Below are 18,712 nucleotides of genomic sequence, written 5' to 3'. Positions count from 1 at the left end.
TAATTGGTTAAAATCTGGCAACAGAGAAGAAGTATTTTTTTAATGAATTAGAACGTAACAAGACGAGCGGGCTGTTCGCCTAATTATAATTGATACGTTTTGCCCATAGCAATGCAGTGTTAAGCAATTGCAAATTTGCATACATCACCTTGGAACGAGATATGCTTATTCTCATTATAAATACTACACCCTAATATCGTGGTACAATTATTTATTTATTACTGGTATATAGTATTATGCTTACTTGCTTTACTTTCCTTTAGGCAATATATAAGATATTATTTATATAATCCAGGAAAAAAAGACCCACTAGGACAAACGTATTTGTTGGTCGTCACATGACGCTAGATGGTGACCGTATCCGATCGGTCCTTTTGGAAATCTATGGGGGAGTTCTATGTCCTATGGCTGAGATTATGATGATACTCCGAAATAATTTCATACCAGAATATTCGTTTATGTTTACCTAGTATCTACGTATACTTGTATTTCGACTTGAAGAATGCAATTATAGCTGAGAGTTTGAGAATTTATTATACATATTTATTTTTTAAAAAGTAGAGATACCATTTGAGATGTTTTTTTTTTTTAAATGGTACTCTAATATATATATATATATATATATATATATATATATATATATATATATATTTGTTGTGTTTGTGTATATTGTTTGGGTACAAATCCTGTTTATTTTAAAATTAAGTACTTGTTCAAAAAGAGTGATAGAAACAATAAATATAAGATAGATGCGTAGATAATAATGTTCCACAAGATATCTTATTTGTTGTGCTCTTCGAGAACTTGGTAGCCCACTTTAGAACCGACTACGCTGACCTATGGACCTATTTATGGAGTCGAAAATAAGTCAAAATTTTAATGTAAAGGCTTACTTGAATAAAAATATTTATAATTTTTATTAGAACTAAATTGACTTCCATTATAATGGCATTCTTCAGTTTAAAATACGTGGCTATGATGGTTAACAGGTAATTTACATACTAATTTTAGTAATAGCAATTGAAAAACTTAAAAATAGAGTCTTTAACAAAACCTTTAATAAAATCTATTTATCGAACGGTAATATAAAAAAGAAACTCGATCAATGGCGATACGTATCCGTCAAGACATGATCTTTCGTAATTCCATTAACATGGACGATTCATTAACCGACAACTGCAAAAATTCACCGTTCACTTTCATAGTAAAAAATAATGTACAGTAGAAAAAACTTAGACAATTATTTTTATATAGATTTTTATCGTACGGTCGAGCTTATATCAGAACACCAAGGTCGATCCTAAAACAAAAAAATAATATACGTTTCGTTGTGGCACAAATTACGATCGACTTTAAAGCAGTGCAGTATATAAAAGTCTGTACATATTAAACTTATATGATACTTATATTGTATTGTATCTGAATATGAATATGAATAACTAATTATAACGTCAAACATTAGTCGTATGAGCGCAAAAATAATGGAATGATAGGATTTTTTGCGTCCAAATCACGACTGAACAGTAAAATTTTATATGTATGTTATACTTTGAAATGTAGATTCTACCATATTGTCATCTGCAATAAACTAATAAAAACAACGAGAGAGAAAGTATCGTTACAATAAAAGAGTCATCCTTCATAAACTCTATATATTAGTGACCTGACTATAAGTGGAGCATTTTACTGAAATGTATATATAAATATAGACATTCTTGCATTTTATTTACTAAAACACCAAAAATGCGTTCCATCTTTGGAAATTATCTTTCATGTTAAGACGATTAAAGGTGCAAATTAATTTACAAAACAATATATCACGGTGGTAAGCCCCACACTAGTTAGACCATGGATGCACAGAGCGCGGCCCGCCAGTCGAATACTGGTGGCCCGCCGACAGCAAAAATAATACTCTCGTACATTCGAAAAATATTGAATTTTAATCCAGGATAAAACCAAACAAATTTAATTACCTATACTTCTGGCAGCCGGCCCGCCATCAGTTCATGATTTGCCCGAGTGGCCCCTAGTCTTAATAAGTCTGTGCAACCATGAGTTAGAACGACAATATGGTGAAGGTCGCGTGCAGTAAGACATGGGCAGCGTGTGATTGGTCATCATCGCGATCTTTGGGGGATGTCTATGCCTTGCCTAATGTTCTTTTAAATTATATTAACAACTTTAAGGAATGTCCACATTACGATTTCATAATGTTATTGCGAAAAATCGGTTTATTACCGTTTTTTGACAAAAGAACTTCAAAAGTGCTTTCGCTTTTACTCGATCGATAGTACGTACATATTGGTACCGCCTCTGTTTGAGTACTGACTCATTTTAAAACGTCATTCGAAAAGTCTCTTACGGTTTTTTATACTTCCTTACAGTGGAAAGGGGCGATAAACTTCAATGCCAATATCCATTGATTCAATAAAATACTTTATTAAAAAAACTACTTATTTTTCGTCCGAAATTTATCTAAATTATTTTTTTCTTATAAAATGAGTCCCCATTTTAATGTAGTTCTCTTTGGACGTCATTAATTAATAGTTTTACATTTATTATATTTTATAAAATCGAAGTTTTCTGACCGTGATTATATTGTTAGTAAAATCTTTGTTTAGTTCTTTGCAATATTTATACACATTTGAATTAGTTTAAATATGTATTATCGATCGTTCTAGACGATGAGACTAGAAGCTGTTAAAACATTGCATTAAAAATGTTTTAATATGTATTCGTCCGTCAAACGAATGGCGGGAATGGCATTTCAAACGGATTATGTATACTGCATTGTTTATAACTTTAACGTTAGACCAATGTTTACAGATTATATTAAAAATCTTTTTTTCACAAGTTTATTAGAGAATCTTTGGCTTATTAATCATTATCTCTGTTTACATATTTGTTTTCGTTTTCATTGATAATGTAAACCCTTATTAAATACACAGAAGTGTAACAGGATTATAAACAAAACTAGTTTTTTTATTAATTCGAATCAAGAGTTTTGATTAGTAGGCACAAAACATTAACAAAAGTTCAATTATTCTACAAATGCAATTAACATAATATATTTAGGTTTCAGCAATGAACGTGTGTTATATGTGCAAAACAATTGACAGTTATTGTATTTTCATATTAAAAATGTCCGGTTAGGGGCTATCGTAATATACGACACCCGTAATTCCGAGTACCAGTTAATGTTTTTGTTTGTTTGTATTGATACTTCTCAAAGGCCTCGGCTAAATTTCACAATAAATTTATTAACCTTGGGACTCTCTTTTATTCTTACGTGATAAAATTACCTTTAACTAAAGCTATACGAATAACTATAAATAATTTCGGGTTATTTAATATAATCCATTTTTCCTGTGATAACAGTTTGTTTTTTAATTTATAATAATCATTTTGAAATAAAATATGAAAAATTATGCCTGCATTAGTCTTCCAGAAATGTCTGACAGAGATGATCACCTATTATAACACATATTAAAAAGTTTTTTAAAAAAATTAAAAGATTTCCAGAATATTTTAATACATATATATATATATGTGTGTGTGTGTACATATATATATATATATATATATATATATATATATATATATATAATATTTAATTCAATTTAATATTTTAGTTAAAAACTACTTACAGTTTTAAAATTTCGAAGTTTGCAATAAAAAAGTATTGAATGTTCACAAACACAAAATTTTCAGTCACTGTCACAAGATGATTTTCCCGCGCGTTCTCTCGCCACCGATGCAAGTCTGCACAGAGGTAGGGGCGGTGCGAACTGTCCGTGCCTCGGAACTCTAGCAATTTATATAGCCGTTGACTATACGACCCGCTTTGTCGTCGAAACGTACTGGCCGCTCAGATCCTCGCTACTGGCCTTACATTATTATTTTTCTATCTTCAGATTATATAATCTGTATTCAAATCATCTTAATCGGCAATTGATTTAATAGTTTGATATATAGTCGCTGTCAAAAACTCAGCTGTCCTTAACACTTTTAGGAGACAAATTCTCCTTACATTTAAATTTTATGTCAATAATTTTTCGTGTTTACTTCTTAGAGACTGTACATTATAAGGTAAACCATGTATCACTAAATAAAATACATTTTTTTAAACTTTTGCGGGAATTTGTTTTTATTCAATGTGGAAATATTAGTAGATATTAGTTAAACAGTAGCGATTTGTTGAAATCAACTTTTTAAATTCATGTAATTCCTAAATTAGACAATTAACGTATATAACACGTGAAAAAAATTCAAACATGTAACATAAAAGTTATCTTTTCTCTATTACACTTCTTATTCAGTGTGAATTATTAACATATATATAAACATTGTAATCATTGCATTTATATAAAAAAAACTCCATTCATACCTCAATTTTAAGTACCGTAAATTTTACCCTGGCTTCGGGTACGTATAAATAAACTATAAATGTTAAATATTTACATAACTATGACATAAAGTTCACAAAATGGCTGATTATTTTGATTAAAGAGTGAACAAGTGACAAGTGGCAGTCCAAGCCGTGGTCCCCACGCTGAGGCCCCCGTTGTTACTCCATGGAGCATAAACCGAAGTCATTTTAAAAGCTCGGCGACCTCGAAACATGGTGAAATAGCTGGATATATAGGCCCGAGCCGAGACTCCTTTACGAGTTTCGCTACCTTAAAAAGTGTCTTGGGATAGGCCCCTCTGCGCCCTACCGCGTTGAAAACGGGACATCAAATACCATTTGGGCAGCAGAGAAGCTTTGTCTCGCGTAGTATTTATGGTATTTAGTATTTTTGTGTAGTGTTCTTGTTAACTAGGCTAGGTTAATGAATTTACTTAAGCTACTCGTTTTAAGATAACAAGCTTCAGTAGGTGGTATATTTGTATACTAGTGGTATTTTGACTGACGGTAAATACCATCGTCTAGTAAATATAATTTACTTTTTTAATAGCAAAATTTGTAATATATTTGTAAGTAAAAAGAAGTATAAGAGCATTAAAGAAGTGGTGTTCCCGAGTGACTACGGTCCGGTAGACGCGACCTGGGTAAGCCCCCAACTTGGTGGATCGATGACATAGTCAAGGTCAGGGGAAATCGCTGGACGCTAGCAGCGCAAAACCGAACATCACGGTGATCTTTGTGGGAGACGTATGCCTCGCATCAGCCTCTAGAAGCTGAAAAGAAGAATAAAACAAAAAAGTAGAAACAATAAATATAGTACTGAATACAGTTAATAGTAGAACAGAGTCAAACAAACAGTGAGTTTCCGTGCTATCAGGAAAAGGTATAAAAAATATTATTATCACTACCATTTCAGACATCCAGTCCATTACTAGACATAGGTCTTTCCTTTAGATTTACAATAAGACCGATTGAAAGCGGCTTTTAGCTAACGTCCTTAACAACGTCGTTGTATCCAGGCCATCCTACGCTGCGTTTGTCAATCCGTGGTCTCTACTTCAGTAACTTAAGCCACTGTAACCTCCCAATCCATTCTCATCTTGTACCTCAAGTCGGCAGGTAATAAGGTTTGACCCGGTAATCTTAAGAAAGGTCATTATTAAACTATATGCGGCACTGTACGATCGTGTCTTAACAGACCTTATATTAGTTGAACCATGTTTTCTTTTGAAATAACAGTACTTTGTTTTTTTTACCCTATAATAAAAAAGTACATTTTCAAAAATTCAACAAATGCGACATTTTAATAATTATAAATATTTTTTTTTATATTAAAATATTTATTTATCGCATCATATTTTTCACTTATTTTTAACAATGTTAGTAGATTACAAACATTAGTATATTACAAACCATTTAATAAGTCAACAAACTATGTACACGCACTTCGAAGAGAAGTTATGTTAACATAAGCTAACAGTAAGCTATCATCGGCTCGAAATGCTCACCTGCAGATAAGAGTCGGCCAGAAACACAACAGTTGTTCTTTTTAGATGAAATTTAACAATGTTTGATGTATACTTTATAATATCAAGCTTATAAATGAGTTAACAAATCAAGTTCTACACATTTAGAATAACTAAAAACCTTTGTAATAAGATTTATTTAATAATATACATTTTATTTAAAATTTAAAACTAAGTAAGGGAAGGTCTTAGATATCACGTAGAACTTTATTATACATGCGTTCACGGACCCGTAAAGGATTTGTTAATTTTTGAAGACGAAATTTAGACGTTGAGTTTATTTTGATTGCTTTTATATATTATGTGTCTGTCATTATTTACCTTTTAAGGTATTAATAGCTTACTCAGTTCTTTTTTGTTAAATAAAAAAAGAATTAATTACGGAGGCGCTGCCTTATATTGAAATACCGTAATGCAAAATACTATGAAAATAACTGACATTAATATCAGTTGTATACTATCAATGATTGTTAAAATAACGATATCAAAATTATAAATGGCTTCTTCCAAATGTCATAAACATTACTTTTGTCAAAAATTACAGTTGTTAACGAGGAAAAAATTATTAATACATGTTCGAAAAACTTCTGGATCTGGAAGGAAAAGAGATATCGTAATTTAAGTAATTACTCCATCATTTTGAAGGCCACAAGACTGACCTTACTTAACATAATGTTCAGTGACTTATGCTTGGTCACTCAAAACAAATAAAAAGTCCATTACATTACATAAAACAAGACGTTTATGTCAGAAACATTAATGTTTTTACAAGTAAATAATTCATATATTGTAAGTAATTAAACATATTCCGATTCAATTACAAATCGACCCATATATAATTCTTGTCAAAAAAGAATCAGTAATTAAAGCACTAGCATTTCGAAACTAAAAATAACCTGTCATAATAATTGCCTATTTATATTTACTTTATTATATATATAATATTAAATTCGCATGTTTAACATATTATTCCTATCTTAATTTAAATAAATCATCAAGCTCATACATTTAAGATTACTTTTTGTAATACGTGATTTAAAGTTTGTTTTATATATTTAAGTCTTTTAAACAACTTTTTTTATTCTTTGTGACGTTATAATTCTTTTTGAGTTAGGTCTGTAATTGACTTTTTTATTTTATTCTAAAGGGCTAACTAAATTTACAAAATTAAATACAAAATAATAATAAAACAATGGATTAATTGCAATTTGGATAACAGGCAACCACAACAAGCGCTATGTAAAAACAATCATAGTCATTTTTATACCTGTCAATAATAAATGAAACATGTCCAGGTAAAATTATTGACTAGAGAAACACTCGGTCAACAATGTAGTTACAGATAGAACGGAGGGATGTCCCCTGGTTTCCGTCTGGAGTCACTAATTGCATTCAAGGTCACTATGGCAAATTCCCTGAACATTGATTAGTCACCGCTATAATTTAACGTTACATTATGAATATACAACTAAACGCATTAAAATTTCTGACTTGAAATTTTTATAATACAATAATTAATACTTTTCTTTATATATGTAACACGATATATCCGGAGCCATAACGCTAGACTTGACTTAGATAGGAATATCCCTTTCATCGAGTAAAGGTTAGCTTAGTCGAATTTGAAATGAAATTCCTTCAGTAGTGTTTAGAGGAAATCCCTTTAAAAGGAATATTTTTTTAATCTTATAGGCATAAAGCATAGGGCAGAAGATTTTTGTCATGTTAAAAATTACTAATAACGTATTTTTTTTAAATAACACCCACACAAGGAATGTAAATGTAGTATTTTTCCCTTGGTCACGCCATAGATATAAAAATTAGATAATTCCAAAATTACCCAAAAAACATTCTATATTTCACAATTCGGTATGAGCATCGCACGTTTTATATTTCGGAACTAATTATTTCTCATGTCATTAACAATTAAATAATAAAAAAAATTATTGAAGCGCGAAGCATGAATTCGAATTCAAAGTTGCTAAATGCAGAAAGCACAAGATAGCAATTTATAGAGTAGACCTATGCCTTGCAGTGGGCATCTAACGGCTGACATGCTGATAACGGTGATTGGAATGTGATATGCCAATAACTTCTGGTAGTACAAAGTCTACATGGACAAATAGTACTTATCAATTTCAATATTTTTAAACATTAATAATAGTTCAATAACGAAGGGGATTAAGTCACGGTCTTGCACTTAAGAAACACCTTAGGGGGCACAAGCGCATCATTTTCTTTGTACCAGTTCTTATTTCGTATTCAGGACTCGTATAGCTCCTAGTGTGAAGCAATAGATACTTGCATCAAGTAAAACCTTAATACGAAAGCAATAAAATATATTTGTATTGTTGTAGAAGATAGTGAAGATACTTATACAGAATGATTAATGTAAAAGATTTGTACAGTATGTTTGTCAGCAAAAAGCTCTTTTACCCATTTATAATTACCGTATTTAAAATGATCACTCTGAAATATGTTACATTTTTGTTCTATGATAATGCGACCATCCAATTTCTTCTGTACAATAATTTTAATATGTAGATGTTCGACGCACATTCCTCGTGCCATCAATAACCGTTGGGTCCAAAAGGTTCTAGAGGCGACTAAGTGGACCGACCTCATAGTTAAAGTAGAGTGAAATCACTGAATGCGGGCAGAACAAGATGAGTGATCTTGGCGATCACGGAAAAACCTATGCCTTGTATGTGGCGTCTATCGGTTGAAAAGAAGCAGAAGAAGAATTTGTTGTTACACGAATTTTGAAAACGCTCTGTATTACTCTAAGCCTATGAAGTCATGATTTTTGGATAGTGTGTACCTTCATAATTGAAAGCAAATGAGCACTTTTATTCATTCACCACTTTACAGCTTTTACACCTATTACTAATAAACTTGTATACGTAATAAATAGTTGTAGCTGTTATCTAATAATCAATGAATACATACTAAAATAGGACGATATGGCATAAAAGTAAATTACTACTATATAATAAATAATCAAAGTTAAGTTACGTCGATTCTTCCATCGATAGTTCTCGAAGCTTCTTTTCGAAGTAGTACGTTTTGAACTAATAAAATCACCAAGTTCGACCTTATGTAGAAGTGCCATGAATACATGATCGAACAACGGGTAAAGAACAATATAATCGCCGCGCTCGGCGGGCGGGCTAGCGAACGCAGTGTGGTAAGGTAAGCAGAGGACGCTGCTGCCTATGTTTTGTAAACAAACCTGTTTTTGAGCAATGGTAATCCCATGTATTTAATGGACAAAATGTGTATTACACATAAGACTGGATCCCCGGAATCGAACTCGAGATTTACGATTGCAAGTCTCAGTTTGTTACTGCTGGGCTATCACAACTGGAATTGTCATTGGTCATATAATATTCCAACCATTAGCAACAATGATTACTTTTATGAATAACAGCTCTAGCTTATTATCAAAAACGTCATGTATATTTCCATTATTTTATTGTATTATATTGTAAAGGAAAATAAGTCGTAAGCAAACGTGTTTTAATTACTAATTATTAAGGATAAATTCCCTACATATGTAATGATTATAACAATGTTTTGAGTTAACCTACCGTTATGTCACAGTTTTTACTACAAAGGTAACACTTAGTAGTCATTTAAACGCCTTTATGTCTATTTCTTCTGTCAAAAATATTTTTTTCTTATAAAGAGTGCTCTTTATTTTAAATCGATAGTGTATAAAAAGGTTTACAATCCACGGCATGATATCTCAAGGCAGCGAGCGCAAAAGTTATGCCGCATAATATTTTTTATTACAAAATACTGAATAGTAATGCTCTCAAACAGGTAGGCATCTTTCTTATGATGACGCCAAGGCTTGCTATGATATTTGTTCGATTCACGATAACGAACGATATTTTCATAGCTCGAAGTATGAATACCTTAAAGGATGGTTGAGATATAGATACCACCCAAAAGAAGTTTAATTTATTCATTTTTAGCATATATAAACATAAAAATAACATAACATAAACAGTATAACATAAGGTATGTTATAATTTGTTTTATATTCACTTATACAATTATAAATATTTATGCATACACGGATCCATATTAGGCTAGCAACAACCTTGAAACTATATCTTAATATACAAAATACATGTCGCAAATATCAAAGGTCTGTATGTCTGTATATAATAAAATTACCCTATGTCTAATTGAAACATCTAAATAAAAAAAGAAATTATTGTATTAAAATAAAGTTAAAATAAAAAACAAAAAGTTTTACCAAAATATATTGTAAGGAAGTACCAACAATAAAAACCCTTATTCGATTCTTACTTCAGTACTGCCTAAAAAGTATTTCAGCGCGGATTTCCCGTTAAGCAGCCCAGTTATGTAAGGAAAAATGTTAAAAAATAGTATTATAGTATAGTGTGAAACTAACAAAAACACAAATTTAAAGATACTCGTCAAAACTCTTATTACAAATAATAAACAGAAACGCATAGACGTTTTAAGCGTGTGTGAAATGATGCGGTAAACTTCGCCGTCATTTTATGGCAAAAAAGACATAAATGAATGTGACGTCACATTCAATCCGTACACGATACAGACGTATAGTATCAGTTTATAATTATATCTATAATTGTTTCTAATCTTATCTATGAATAAAGAGTTTTAATGTTTTACTATAGAGTAAATACAATGTGTAAGTTTCCGAAAAAGCTATGTAATATCAAAGGCTAGGGGGCAAACTACACGCAAGTAATAATTTTTAGGACTACGGGGCAAGTATTACTACAAACATTAAATTAATTGTTATTAATGTCAATTTCAGTGCCATACGGTCAAATATTAATTAGGAAATGTCCGGTATAATTTATTATAACACCAACTGCAAACAGGCCTTGGGGCGTTTAGACTTCTTGCGAGATCTATTCGTTTCTAGAAAACTCTATACGTTCGCCGAAAGCCAGTGGAATATCTTATGAGTGTCGGCGAACTTCGAAGTTGGATTGTTAAGGCCTTTTAATTATTATTCTATTTGAATATTTTACGATTGAGGAATTGTGTGCGTGTAGAATATATATTAGATATTATCTATCGCTAATTATTTTTTTTAATAAAAATATTGTTATCGCATATATTTTAATTATATACAAGCGTGGCTTGATAATTACAATCGTGTATGTAGAAATGCTGCATTAGGGCCAATACTACAAAATTAGTACAGATGACATTCTCCTTGCGCATGGACAACTCTCCTGTGGGCTTCGAGCCATCACATACAACCATGTAAAATACATATTCTTACACCATGATCGACGACTGACGTAAAAACAGCACATAAGCGCAAAAAGTGAACAGTTGACGACAAAATATAGAAACGGATGCTGGGTTGAAACTCTGGAGTGTCCCTGAATAATAAGCTCTTGCTTTACAAAAAAGTCCCTATGCTGCTCAGAATGTATAGGATACAGCCTTGGGGAAAGCAAGTGACTCATATGTTAATAACATCCAAAGGTAGGTGAAAAAATTGTCCGAGTGAAGTAGGTGTATCTTGGTATCTCAAGAATTGAAATATACATGGCCACTTTGCCATTCCTACTATTGACGATGAGATACAGCTAGCTGCAAACAAGTACAAGGAATAGTTAAAAATCCACCCAAATACACTAGCCTGTCAGCTGACAATAGATGATAGTTATATTACGCCTTAGCCAATATACAATCTGTGAGCAAATGCCGCGGAGTAGGGCGTGCTTAGTCCCATCATAAAGCACTCCGCATATCATACTTATAGTACAGTGACTGATCGCAGAGTCAAATACAAAAAAAAATATATAAAATTTAAAGATGCAATGCGTTCATTTTATTACGGCATTAATTATATATTATTGCTATTTCTTACAAACAAGTTTCCAGAGGATTAGCAGCAACGTCCTCTGCGTACCATAATACCACATTTTATTTAATGGAATCAGGCGTTACCTCGCAGAAGCCCATCCTAAGTAAGAAAAGGACCAATATTTAGCCACTTCCGCACATGCAGTGGTAGTCGTGCAATGAAATGCACCGCTCGCTAGCCCGCTGATAAATGCGTATGCGGCAAACAATGCGAATCACACAACCGCCACCACCAAATTACTCAACACGTGTTTCACCCCTCCACGGGGCATCTTCAGGAGTTATGTTACACCGATTAGTGCCAAACACAGTCAACTACCACTGCATGTGCGGAAGTGGCTAAATATTGGTCCTTTTCTTACCATAATACCACGTTGCGAACCCGCCTGCCAAACGTGGCGATTAAAGTATACCTCCCATAGATGTTTTTAGGGGGACCTATGCCCTGTAGTGGGTGTTTATGGGCTGGATCTATGACAGCACCTGGAGTGATTCCCCATATTTAGCCTAGAAAAAGATTTAAGAAAAGGTCTCGGTGACAACCATCACTAGATAACTAATATTGAAAGAGTGCAGTCGGCAGACAACGTACTGTTGCGGTTAATTAAGTATTCCTTTTGTAATTGTATGCGAGTACGGCGCTTAACCACAGACCCGACTTACCACTGCCAGTTAACATAGGCGTGGTAATTTGAGTTGGGCAAACGTGGTTAAAACATATTTAATGAGTATTTAAAAATAATTAAACTATTGAATACACTTTAACAAGTTTTGACATTTTTGACATGTTTTAATAAATATTTTTCTAATCAATGCTGATATATGTATGTATATATATATATATATATATATATATACATAACAATAAAAATACAGATAAAAATGACAGACTGGACCCAAAGTTCTAGACAGAATGCAGAATGCATTCACCTAAACCTCCTTAATGGAACTTAACTCACTCGTTTATAAATTATAAGACAAAAAAAAGATAAATAATATACGTCGGGTATTTAAATAAATAGGAAAACAGGGAGATATATAACAGAAGTAATGCAAATAAAGAGAAAATTGTATCAGTGATAAAAATGTGATAACTTGTATTAAATAAGTATAAGAAATAAGAATACAAAATAATGTAGCATTCAAATAAAGCTAAATGCGAGAAAATGTGACAATTACCTAAACCTGTGATATTTGAGGAACGAGATGAAGCAAGAGAGGTAATACATGGAAGGAAATAATTATATAAAGGAATGTTTGAGAGTTATAGAATGAAAAAAGAAGAGTAAAGAAGTTAAAAAAAATTAATTTAAAATAATTTCAAAAAATATAAATGCCCTGTCCCAAAATCTGATAGGGAAGTACGAGAGGTCCACAGTAACGGGGGCCATATGAAATTTTAAAAAAACGCACTTGTTTTTTGACAAGAGAACCAAACCTCGTTTTAGTCGGTATCTGTTATCGGGCTAAGATAGCTCCCACTTTCGAAAGTAATTGGAGCAATGACAGAAGAAAAACCAGCAACTCTTGTTTCTAAGGATTATCAGGGATTATCTCCGTCTACAAGTACGTACTTAAATATCCCGTAACGTAGCCGTTTTTAACTGTTTAAGAATGCTCAGGATTGCTTTGTAGATAGCTTATCTGTTTTAGCGTCGTCCGGATAGCGTACTTCAATAATAAGTCTCCGAAGGACGTTCAAACATACCCGGAGCGATTTTTTCGTAAGCATCTACATTGATGAATTTGTATGAATAATTAATAATAAAATTTTCTTAATTTCCATGTCTTCGTGGTATTTATTTTTACTATGATTCAATTAGTTCAAAAATAAGCCCAGTCGTAGGATAAACAAGGACATTTAACAAAAGACAATTGTTTTTGTACCATTTAACAATGAAAAAGAGATAATCGATAGAGACAGACATTGTCCGCCCTTGTAAACACGATCTTTTTCTCAAATATAAAAGTTTTTTTATTTCTTGATAACTTTGTATCGGATACAATATAGGGTTTGCCGGCAGATAGTAATGTGTAAATATTATTACATATCTTTTGACGGAGCCAAAACAAATGTAACTATTTGATAAATTAGGTATACCAATACAAATATTGAAAAATGTTAACAAAGACTTTCTATTGTAAAATTTTCTGTTTTACCACACTATTACGGACCTCTATTATATTACTTTTATAATGTACTAACTGTCCCAACAAATAGGGATGCTTCAGGTTTTTTTTTTTGTACAAATCAAATAGCGGTTACTATACAATAGAACGGATGAGAATGGTAGGAAGATACTCGTATATGGTCTAATTTGCGAAGATTAAAAATGAATTAAATACAGTTATTAAATAGGTGGACTAGTTTGTTGAGAAGGTCTGCCATCAGATCAAAATAGCACACATCACAATAATCAATTATAGGGAGGATGTGTGATTGCACAAGCATTACCTTAGTTTTAGAAGAAATATATATATTTTTAGTTGGTACAAAAGTAAGCAAAGAACCAGAAAGTTTGAGGCAAACATAGGTGATCTGTATCCGCCAGCTCATAGTGGAATACATATGCAAATCAAGATCTGGAATAACTGGAGCACCACTTGATTACCAAGTTACCATAGATAACGGTTGGAACGGTCGAGGTATCCAGTCTCCTTAGCAACCTTCGCCTGCGCACCACTATGACATTGCGTCGGGTTCACAAATAGACCAAATATGTCAGAACAGTTCTTAATATGTGCAAGATCCGTGTTTATTTGTTCTATTGCTAAAGATATACTCTAAAATTAAAATTAAAATAAGTGATTGATCAAAGATATCATTGTATTAATGTTCATAGCTAAGAAAATTAATTTTTGTTTACAAGAAAAAAACCTCAATCCGGAAACAATCGAAATAACAGATCAAGCAGAGGTTCCATTGGTAGACCTCATGCTTACTTACTAAATTGAGATTCAGAAGAAGCATTGACAGAGTTCCATCCATTCCCATCCACAATAACTGTATACGCTACTAATGGAAATGTGTCACTAGAGCAAAAAGTAAAACTGTTATATTGACACATTTCAAATACATGTTCGACTTTATGAGCAATATAATATCATACATTATTATCGACGATTACTTGATAAACAAACAAGCTGATTGCATGAAAGGTCGCCCGACCTTTTGCCGGTGAACTACTGACTCACGCTTCTTCAGACACTTCCCGATTGCTTGACAAATGTGCGAACAATTGAACACGTGTTTGTTGGGTATACAGGGATTTCCCGAGCGCATTAAATGCGATAACTTTAAAGGCAGTCTACCAAATATGGTTGAGCTCCGCACACAGTTAAATTACCATTGAATTGCTATTAACAAATCGTTTTAATATGTAACTTACGACAAAAAAATTCTAAAAATTTTATAAAATATAATTTTATCTCTGCATTGGACTTGGGTGGAAATTAATTAGAAATTATAATTTCTATTACAAAGAATCGTTACTAGTAATATAACCCTATGGTTAAATATATGATAAAGTCTGTATACACTTGATCCATCAATTTCCATTAATTACGTTCTCTCCAGAACTTCTATGGATTTGGATAATATCAGGAGATGATTAACTAAACTATTTGCCGTAGCTTTTAATCATCATCATGTCAGCCAATAGACACCCTCTCCAGGGTAAGGTTTCACCTAAAGTTACGACAACTGATCTTGCTGTGACCGCATCCGGTCACAGCAAGACCGATAGTTTGTCCGCTCAAAAGTAGTGTGATGGTTTTCCCAAGTATTTACATTTGTACACGCAGTCTACGAACATCACCAACGTTGTCTAGACTATGTTTGTATAATCGTAATCAATTCAGAGTTCTTAGGTTATCAGATCACGAGCTGCATACGGCTCTTTGATACCTTTGATACCCATAGTATGGACAGTTTGAGTATACATACATACGTACACATATATACGGTACACGATAAGACGCAATGATTTGGGCTCCGTAGAAGACTCTCCTCGATCATGTTAAATAGTCATCCTACGGCTGAAATGGTGATAACGATGATAATGTTAATGGAGTTACTTTCGCTTCTTCTCCTTTTTCGGAAGTGATAATTATGATATCCAGGTTATAGAAAAAGACCAAGTCCACGTTTGGCTCTCAGGGGCGCTCTTCAGTCATAATGCTAAGCGCGTAACGTGTGACAACCAATGTCGGGGTCCACTTTCGGAGACTGTTGCGCCCGGCCACTCCATGGAGCGTCCACCGAGCCGAGGCTCCTGGGGTAATCCTCGGACGTTGGTACCTATAAAGGAGGTATATACTTCCTGCTCCCCCGATCCCGGGGAAACTTGAAATAACTACTATAGTTTATATATAACATTATCATATAATAGATAAAACTATAAATATAAAATTTCCCATAGGGCGGCTGTGCGCCAAAAAAATATATGAAACAGTACTTGGCTTATCCGTTTTACTCATTGAAGAATAGACGCAAACCGTTTGTTAATACCGTAGTAACGTAGCAAAAATAATTATGTAATTATGTTTTCCTGTTACCCGTCTCGTTTATGTTCTGTGAGTGTACTTACGTAACTTACATATAAGTCCCGTAAATTAAATCTATTATCTAACATAAACAAAAGTCAATGTCTCGTGTTTTATTTCATCAAATATATCCAGCTTTATTTTAAGTACGATTGTGGAAATCGGATTAAGATTTATGAGGGATACAAAACAGCAACGTATTACTGAATGTGGGGCAATGGGTTCCGGTGACGACGATATCCAAAGCTATTGGCGGTGTCGCGTGCAAACTAATCTTTGGGAAACATCAATAGTGCATGCCCTTCACAATCTCAACATGCTTTCTAAATCGATATTTTTGAGATAAGACTCAATACTGTTTGTAATGTTTTAGTTTTGTTTTTACTCAGTAGTAGTAGATATAAGTAATTAAATAAATAAATATTCATAAGTAAAATACATTGTACGAAACGAGAAAATATTTTTAAAGTTTCAGAAAAATTATTATTTAATAGATGCTATAGCACAGAACATGGGCATCATCGTTGCATCATGGCGGCATCATTCAAAATGGCCTATAGCACCATTTATTAACTAAAGTTTTATCATTCTTTAATCGAATTACATGTATATTTATTTTCGTTCTTGCATTTAAAATATATTTTAACACAAAAAGACAAGATTTAAAATTGAGCCAAATCTTATTTTTTTACCTTTTTAAATATTTTCAATACGATCGCCTTTTGTACTTCTTGTGATTTATATTTTCCTATATCTTGATGTGCAATAAGAGTTAAATAAATATATAAACTTAAAGATTAAACCATTTCCGTTTGCACCCTTGAATTCACTTATTCACTATATTATATGCTTTTCTCGCCATACTCACGTTAGAGTTTAACGTGATATATTTAAATCGAATTTATGTTAGTATGGTTTCAAAATAAAAGAATGAGTAGTTTTCGTTATCAAATCTCGCCTTTGCAAATTGATGTTGAGTTGTTTTTGTTAAATTAAACAACTTATTGTCATAAGAGACCGCTGGTCACAATAAGATAACCGCATTCGAGACAGCTAACGTCGGCTTCAAGTGTGTAAGCATTTCCGTGATCGTAAAACATTTTGGGGTTTTACCCGGTGCAGTAAAAAGTCTAGTTAATTTTTCTTTCGTTCGTATTACTTATTGAGCGGAAAAAATGTGCCATCGTCATTATTTTTACATCATACAAATAGTAAATATATTTTTTTTGTATCACGGATTAATTTTATTTGCCAGTTGATGAGTGGGATACGTGAAGTGATAATATAGTAAAGGTTACAAAAAGTCGTTAGACGCGGGCAGGATAAAACCAATCATTTTGGCGATCTTTGAGAGAGGCCTATGCCGTGCCGTTTCTATCGGCTGCTATGAGGATGATGATCCGTTGAGATTCGCTGCCTAAAACTTACTAAATTCGCTGTAGGAGTTCGGTGAGGATACTTATTCTAAAATTCTTTGCAGTAACTCATACAAGTGTACTCAGGCAAATGCAGGTACTTTTCAAACCAAGAGAACATTATACTTAATACTTGTTGTATCACCAATTAACAATCTCCTATACACTGGAGGTACTAAGCTTATCCCGTCTGTTAATTTAAATCAAATGTTAATATTATTCATCACTATTCAACAATATTTAAGAGCTTAACTCCAAATAAAGCTATTACTTTTGAAATTATTTATAAACAGCCAAGAAAAGATTATACTTGCGAGTACATTGCCTGCGTTAATCGGAATTCAAATTCAAATTAAAAATATCTGTATTTAACACATTTCTGTATCGCTTATTATTTTAAGATTATAAGTAGTAAGCAACCACTAACTTGTAATGCTGATCTGCTGAAATTTGATTTTTTTTATAAAATCAAACACCTTAATAAGAACAAAACAAGCTCCACATATTTCTATCAACTGAAAAGTCTAGAATGCTATTAAAAGATTTATTTAATAATGTATATTTAATTTTAGATGTAAAAAGTGCTTAAACAATGTGTTATGAATATAATTATCGGCAGAATACCAATTTCTTTAAAAATATCTCTCAACGCACTGCCTTATCATAAAATACAGCAAGACTAAATGTTATAAAAATAAATAAGATATTATAGCAGTCGAGTCGTATTAACGGCAAAAATTGCTGTCGTTTGCGGAATTGCGAATGTGATAGATCGTTCCCGTTTCATATAGCGATGACAGAGGAACATCGCGGGGTTTTATTCGGTGCATGTCTGGCAAAAAAGTTGTTATCCCGACATAGGCAGGGGCAAGGTTTTTTATTCCACGTAAAACAAAATGGATAGACAATAGTCTTCTTGTAATAGCAAT

At 32.6% G+C, this 18,712-nt stretch overlaps 1 protein-coding gene across 1 annotated transcript in view; it reads right to left on the bottom strand.

The window, feature by feature from the left end:
• Positions 1–3,728, bottom strand: part of e (nonribosomal peptide synthetase ebony) — a 52,324-nt gene extending 48,596 nt beyond the window's left edge. The window contains exon 1 of the mRNA XM_068769318.1: positions 3,648–3,728. The gene's annotated coding sequence lies outside the window, so the exon portion shown is untranslated. The remainder of the gene's footprint in view (positions 1–3,647) is intronic.
• Between the last annotated feature and the right edge of the window lie 14,984 nt (positions 3,729–18,712).

This window comes from Battus philenor, unplaced genomic scaffold (genome assembly GCF_028537555.1).
Source record: "Battus philenor isolate CCGP_79_NKW_IND1 unplaced genomic scaffold, ilBatPhil1.0.hap1 SCAF_28, whole genome shotgun sequence".
In the NCBI taxonomy this organism is placed as follows: domain Eukaryota; kingdom Metazoa; phylum Arthropoda; class Insecta; order Lepidoptera; family Papilionidae; genus Battus; species Battus philenor.
The sequence above is the reverse complement of the archived record's forward strand: the minus strand, read 5'-3'. Positions and strand labels throughout refer to the sequence as shown.